General features: G+C 33.4%; 1 pseudogene; it reads left to right on the forward strand.

Moving 5' to 3' along the window:
• Positions 1–6340: 6340 nt before the first annotated feature.
• LOC143404025 (dnaJ homolog subfamily A member 1-like) lies at positions 6341–7407 on the forward strand (annotated as a pseudogene).

The following is a 7407-nucleotide window of genomic DNA, read 5'->3' on the forward strand; positions in this document are numbered from 1 at the left end:
ATAAGGCTTTTTTTTTTAAGAGAGAGAATTTTTTAATATTTTTTAATTTTTGGCAGACACAACATCTTATTTTCATGTAGTGCTGAGGATTGAACCCAGCACCCTACGCATGCCAGGCAAGCGCATTACCGCTTGAGCCACATCCCCAGCCCACAGATAAGACTTTTGAGAGCACTTTGTGCCAACCTAAGCTTTGTAAGGGTTTAATATCTTTGGCCTTGCATTCCTAAATTATCCTATCTTGAAACAGAATTGACAGGTCTTACCTCAGATAGAGGTGTTTTGAGAGAGGTGAGTAGTTAAGTGATAAGAAAAATATAGAAGTAATCTTTATGAGCTTTATAATCACTGCCCTAAAATATAATTGGTAAATATAATCACAGTATAAATGGGGCAAGACTTAATTGAAACAGTGACATTAAGCTTCTTTAAGTTACTGTGAATTCATAGTATTATTGATTAAATACTGACCATTACTAGTGTAATCAGAATTTAGACATATCTCCTTTTGCTGTAAGGAAATAACATTGTAAAATTTTTAAATTTTGTATGTTTAATACTGATTCATTAAGAATCATGGCATAAGTTAGATTTTAATACACAAAATATAAAGCCTACAGAAATGTATTAAAAACATCTTGGTATATATAACAGCAAGATTTAGATTTGTATAGACGACTTGGATTCGTCAAGTTTTTTAATGTATAGGAACACTTTGACTATGTAGTGTGAATTGATAAACTTTTTTCTAAAACCCATAACACTAGACAAGGTAAATACTCTGTAATCAGATGTTAGACGTTTTTACTTTTTGCTTTTAAATCTCTTTATGTAAGACAGATTTTAATTATTTTTATATTGACTATTAAGGAATTATGGCATGGATAAGATTTTAATCCCCAATTCAATGAAAATTGAATAAAGGCAATAAAGGTATCAATGCAATGCTGCCATAACATAAAAGAACAGATACAGTTTGGATCTCTTGTCTAGAACTGCTCTCCAGGTTAACCTGCAGCCCTTCTGCCACACACAGTGAAACTGTTTTGATGTGGAGACTATAAACTTATGGTGACAGTACCCATAAATGTAGCAGATGCTTTAGGAAACATTTAGAAAACAGTCTGTTAGTGCAATATTATGATCCCAGTTCGGGGGAGTTGTGAAACAGCCATAAATTTGATTTAGTAGGAAGATCCTGGGAATAAGAGAACCAAAGTCTGAGATAAGGTTTACAAACATTCTTAAGAAAATTGTTGTATTCCAATAGGATTGAAAGAGATCATTAGAAAGTAAACCCAAAGCAGACTTGAATACTCCTAGAACTTTGTGTTCTCATCCCAAATACAGATGTTCAGATAAACAAATATGACATACTAACAATTGTTAACTACAACTGGGTCCGGATAAAGATGATAAATATGTTCTAAGAATTAAAATAAACATTGCTTAAAGAATCAAATGAAATATGATGATAATGACTCAACACAGTAAATCTCAGCTAAGAAGTTGAAACAGTAAAAAAGAACCAAATGAGAAAAATGACATCAGCAAGATGGCAAAATAGCTAAGTCCTAGGCCCTCACATGTTCCCTACAGAAAATCAACAAAATACTTATAGGAGATACCTAGAAACTGGTTAAAAGGTCTGAGTCTCAAACAAGCACAAAACCAATTGCATAAAAGCTGTATAGGAAATTCAGTATTCTGTCCATTCATCAGAACCATACCACTTTTCTAATCCATATGAGAGGCTTATTTAGGAGGAATCCTGCAACTTCCTGTTTCTCTATAGGAAGGAAAACCAGTAGAACATACAGCCAACTGAATTGAAGGAGGCTGCCTAAAGGACTTTTTTCTGTCTTGTCTGTATCCACCGAATGACAGAACAAGATACCAGGTGGTGGGTATTGAATAATTAGAGGAAACACAGTTGAGTCTGCAAATCCTCTGGTAGACAGTAGATGGCTCACAAGATCCATGATTTAAGGCAACATCAAGAAAAAAAGGAGAAAACTTCAGAGATTACATGCAAAAGCTCAGGAGGGACTCATACTCAGAACTATGGTTTGAGAGAAACTGTAGCCAGACTCTATGAAATCTCTGTGAAACTAAATTGTAAAATATGGGTGTGTCAGCTGATTAATGAAATGACAAATGAAGAAAAAGAAAATGGAGAAAAGGAAATCATACAAAGAAACAGGTGACCCAGACACATTTAAAGGAACTAATTAAATTTCCATGAACCAAACACTAAAAAAATGGAGAAATAGACAAAGAAATAAAAATTACTGTCATAAGATGCACAATGAATTAAGAGAACTTGGTTAATAGTTAATTAAATAAAAGGAAAATGATGCATGGACAAAACAAGAATAGCAACAGAAGAGAGAGGAATTATGAGGGGGAGCCAAACAGATATTATGTAGCTGCAGAACACAATAAGTACTAAAACTCAAGAGGGACTCAATAGCAGACCTTACCAGACAAGAAGAGACTTGAAAGGACTTACGGCATACCATTAAATGGAACAGCATTCATATTATGGAACTCCAGTGGGAAGGTATGTGACAGAAAACCTATTTAAAGAACTAATAAGTGAAAATATCTCAAATATCAGAAAAGAGATGGGCATTCAAATTCAAGAAGCTCAAAGAACTCCAAAAGTATACATATAAAGAACCTACACTGAGACATATTATAACCAAACTGTCAAAATAGAATCTTAACAACATCAAAATAAAATTCCCATGTAAAAAGGAGCTGTTAGATTACCAGTAGATTTATTTTAGCAGAAACCTCACAGTCTGGATGATAGTGGGATTATAAATTCAATGTACAGAAAGAAAAATATTGTCACACCAACAATAATATATCTAACAAAGCTGTCTTTCAAAAATGAATGAAAAATTCAGACTCTCCTATATAAATGAGATAAGAAAGTTCATCACAACTAGTTCTGCTCTACAAGAAATATTAAAAAGAGTCTGATAAGTTGAAATGAAGAAAACAAATAATGCAAAATCACACAAAAATGTAAAATCCCTGGTAAAGATACATATACAGAGAATACAGAAGCCTATGGTATTATAATGTAAGTGAACAAATCACTTATAAATCTGGTATAACATTCTTTAAAGCATGAAACATGGTATAAACCAAATAGTGTTTTATATACAAATGAAATTAGTTTTTATCAGTTTAAAATAGATTGTTATATCTTTACTTATTTTTATTTAGTATTTGTAGTACTGGGAATATAACCCAGGTCCTCATTACACCCCAAGCCCTTAGATTATTATAAGGGCAATGGTAACCATTGTGATATGCAAACTGGCAAATAAGAAAAGAAATAAAACATGCCACTGCCAAAAAAAAAAAAAAAAATCAGTGAAACACACAGGAAGACCATTAGAGAGGAAAAGAGGAACAAAAATCCTATAAGACAAAAAAAAAAATCAGTAATTTATTGAAATGAAAATGGGTTGCATGCACCAGCAAAAATACTTAAGCTAAATGGATAAAAAATAAGATACAATGATATGTTGTTGCCTATTAGCAACTAACTTCACATCTAAAGTTAAAAATGAAAAGGTAGAAAAAGATCATTTCAGTTATATTAGAACCTAAAGATAGCACAGATGACCATACTTACACAAAATAGATTTTAGGACAAAAATTGTCACAAGACAGAGAAGAACATTGTATGATGATGAAAGGATCAATTTAAACAGAAGATAAATGGTTTAATATGCACCTAATATCAGAGCACCTAAATGTATTTAGCAGACATTGATAGTATGCATGGGAAATACAAGTTAAAAATAATGGCAGGAGACTTCAATATTCCATTTTCCAGCAATGGATTGAAAAACAGTATCAATGAGGAAACAGAACTTGAACAACACACTAGAAAAATCAAATCTACCCGACCTATATAGAATAGTTCATCCAACAACAGAACATACATTCTTCTCAAGCAACAATGGTATATTCTCCCAGATAGCCACATTAGATCATGAAATCAATCTTAACAAATTTAGGAAGATTTAAAATATACAAAGCATCTTTTCTGACCCCATAATGGAATATAAGTAAAAATCATATCAGAAGAGAAACAGGAAAATCCACAAATATCTGGAAATTAATGATGCATTCTTAAATGACCAATGAGTCAAAGAGGAAATGACCAGGGAAATTATAAAATATTTGGAAACAAAACCATAACAACTTATGGGATGCAGCAAAGCAGTTCTGAGAGGAGTTCATAGTGGTAAACACCTGCATCAAAAAAGAAGAAAGATAGCAAATCAAGATCCTAAATTTATATCTTAAAAGAAGAACAAACTAAATACAAAATCAGCAGGAAACAAAAAAATAAGAGTATGAATAAATACTAGCAATATAAAAATCAATGAAATCAAGATTTTTTTTAATGATCAACAAAGTTGACAAGTACTTAGCTAGACTAACAAAAAAAGAAGTTTTGAATATCTAACTTAGAAATTACAAAGGAGACATTACAACTGACTGAGAATTGTATGCTGACAAATTGGTTGACCTAGAAGAAATGGAGAAATTCCTACAAAAGTATGATCTACTACAAAGCAAAGCCCAGGATCACAGCATTCACTGCAGAATTTTACTGAACATTTAAAAAGGAATTAACATCATTTTTTCGCTCTAATTCTTCCAAAGAAAGGAACAGGAGGAGACACATCCAAACTCATTCTGTGAGGCCAACATTACCCTAATACCAAAATACTCAGCACAACAAAATTATAGAACAATATATCTGGTGAATGTTGATATCTAAATCTTTAACAAAATAATAGCAAACTAAATTGAAGAGCACATTTAAAGGACCATACATTATGGCCACTGATATTTATACATGAAATTTGAAATAATTCATCATATATAAATCAATGAATGTGATATACCACATTAACAGAATGAATAACAAAATAATATGATAATGCAGAAAAGTCACTTGATAAAATTCAACTTATCTTTATGATAAAAGTACTCATTAAGAAAGGAAGAGAAAGTTTCTTGATATATTAAATTTCATATATGAAATGCCTGTAGTTAATATCATACTCAATGGGAAAGGCTGGATTATTTTTTCTCTCTAAGATTAGGAAGAAAACAAAGATGCCCCCTCTAACCACTATTTTTCAACATATAATTGGAAGTTCTAGCCATATCAGACAAGAAAAAGAAATAAAAACATTCAAATTGAAAAGGGGAAGAATTTAAACAATTTCTGCTCACAGACAGCATGATTTTGTCCATAGAAAACTCTTAAGGATTTATACACATAAAATTTGTTCTTATTAGAAATAATAAGTGAATTTAGCAAAGCTGCTGGATGCAGTATCAGCAAATTCAGTTGCAGCAATAACCAAACAATAAAAGAAATAGAAGAAATCTATTTATTTTGACATCAAAGAGAAGAAAATACTTAGGAATAAACTTAAGCAGATGAAAAAACATACATTAAACATATTGCTAAGCGAAATGAAAGGAATACAACAAATAAATAGAAATGCATTCTGTGTTCGTGAATTGGAAGACATCAAATTGTTAAAATGTTCATACTACCCAAAATGATCTAATTTCAATTCAATCTTTATGAAAACCCCAATAACATTTATACAGAAGTAGCAAGAATGTCTCAAAATTTATGTGGAATCTCAAAGAGTCATGGACAGCCAAAACTATCTTCAAGAGGAACAAAATTAGAGGGCTTACACTGCCAGACTTTTTTTTTTAATATTTTTAGTTGTAGATGGACACCTACCTTTACTTATTTATTTACTTTTATGTGGTGCTGAGGATTGAATGCAGTGCCTCACACCTGCCAGGCAATCTACCACTGAGCTACAACCTCAGCCCCAACACTGCCTGATTTTAAGTATACAACAAAGAAAAAAAAATAGTTTAGGCATGTGCTACTGGATATGAAGAGAAATATACAGGCCAAAAGAACAGAACAGAAAGCCCAGAAATAAACCCCTGCACATATGGCCAAGTGATTATTGACAGAAATTCCTAGACTAAACATTTGTCTTCAACAAATAGCACTTGGAAAATGGAGTAGCCACATGCAAAAAGAATGAGTTGGATCTTACACCACACACAAAAATTAATTTGAAATGGATTAAAGACCAAATGTGAGATCTAAAACTATTAAAATTCCAGAAGAGGGAACTTTCCAGAATGTTCAGTGAGAGGCGGAGGAGGCGGAGGAGCAGCAGCTGCCTGGGCTGTACACAGTTAAGTGTTCCTTCCCACTCCCCCACAATTCCCCCAGCACGCTCATGGGCTGTAGAAAATGGTGAAAGAAACCACTTACTATGATGTTTTGGGGATTAAACCCAATGTCACCCAGGAAGAATTTTAAAAGGCTTAGAGAAAACTGGCCTTGAAGTACCACCCTGATAAGAATCCAAATGAAGGAGAAAAGTTTAAACAGATTTCTCAAGCTTATGAAATTCTCTCTGATGCCAAGAAAAGGGAATTATATGACAAAGGAGGAAAACAGGCAATTAAGGAGGTTAGAGCAGGTGGTAGTTTTGGCTCCCCCATGGACATCTTTGATATGCTTTTTGGAGGAGGAGGAAGGATGCAGAGAGAAAGGAGAGGTAAAAATGTTGTGTACTATCTCTCAGTAACATTAGAAAACTTATATAATGGTGCAAAAAGAAAACTGGCTCTACAAAATAATGTGATTTGTGACAAATGTCAAGGCCAAGGTGGTAAGAAGGAGCAGTAGAGTGATGTTCCAACTGCTGAAGTACTGGAATGCAAATAAGAATTCATCAGATAGGACCTGGAATGGTTCAGCAAATTCAGTCTGTGTATGTGGAGTGCCAGGGCAATGGGGAATGAATCAGTCCTAAAGATAGATGTAAAGCTGCAATGGAAGGAAGATAATTCAAGAGAAGATGATCCTGAAAGTTCATATTGACAAAGGCATGAAAGATGGACAGAAGATGAAGGAGACCAGGAGCCAGGATTGGAACCAGGAGATATTATCATTGTGTTAGATCAGATGTGTTAGATCATCACCTGTCATCCAAGTCAGATTGTCAAGCACGGCAATATAAAGTATGTGCTAAATGAAGGTATGCCAATTATTGTAGACCATGTGAAAAGGGTCGCCTAATCATCGAGTTTAAGGTAAACTTTCCTAAAAATGGCTTTCTCTCTCCTGACAAACTCTCTTTGCTAGAAAAACTCCTACCTGAGAGGAAGGAATTAGAAGAGACTGATGAAACGGATCAAGTATAACTGGTGGACTTTGATCCAAATCAGGAATAATAGCACCATTATAATGGAGAAGCATATGAGGATGATGAACATCATCCCAGAGGTGGTGTTCAGTGTCAAAGCTCTTAA

Source organism: Callospermophilus lateralis, chromosome 7 (genome assembly GCF_048772815.1).
Source record: "Callospermophilus lateralis isolate mCalLat2 chromosome 7, mCalLat2.hap1, whole genome shotgun sequence".
NCBI lineage: Eukaryota > Metazoa > Chordata > Mammalia > Rodentia > Sciuridae > Callospermophilus > Callospermophilus lateralis.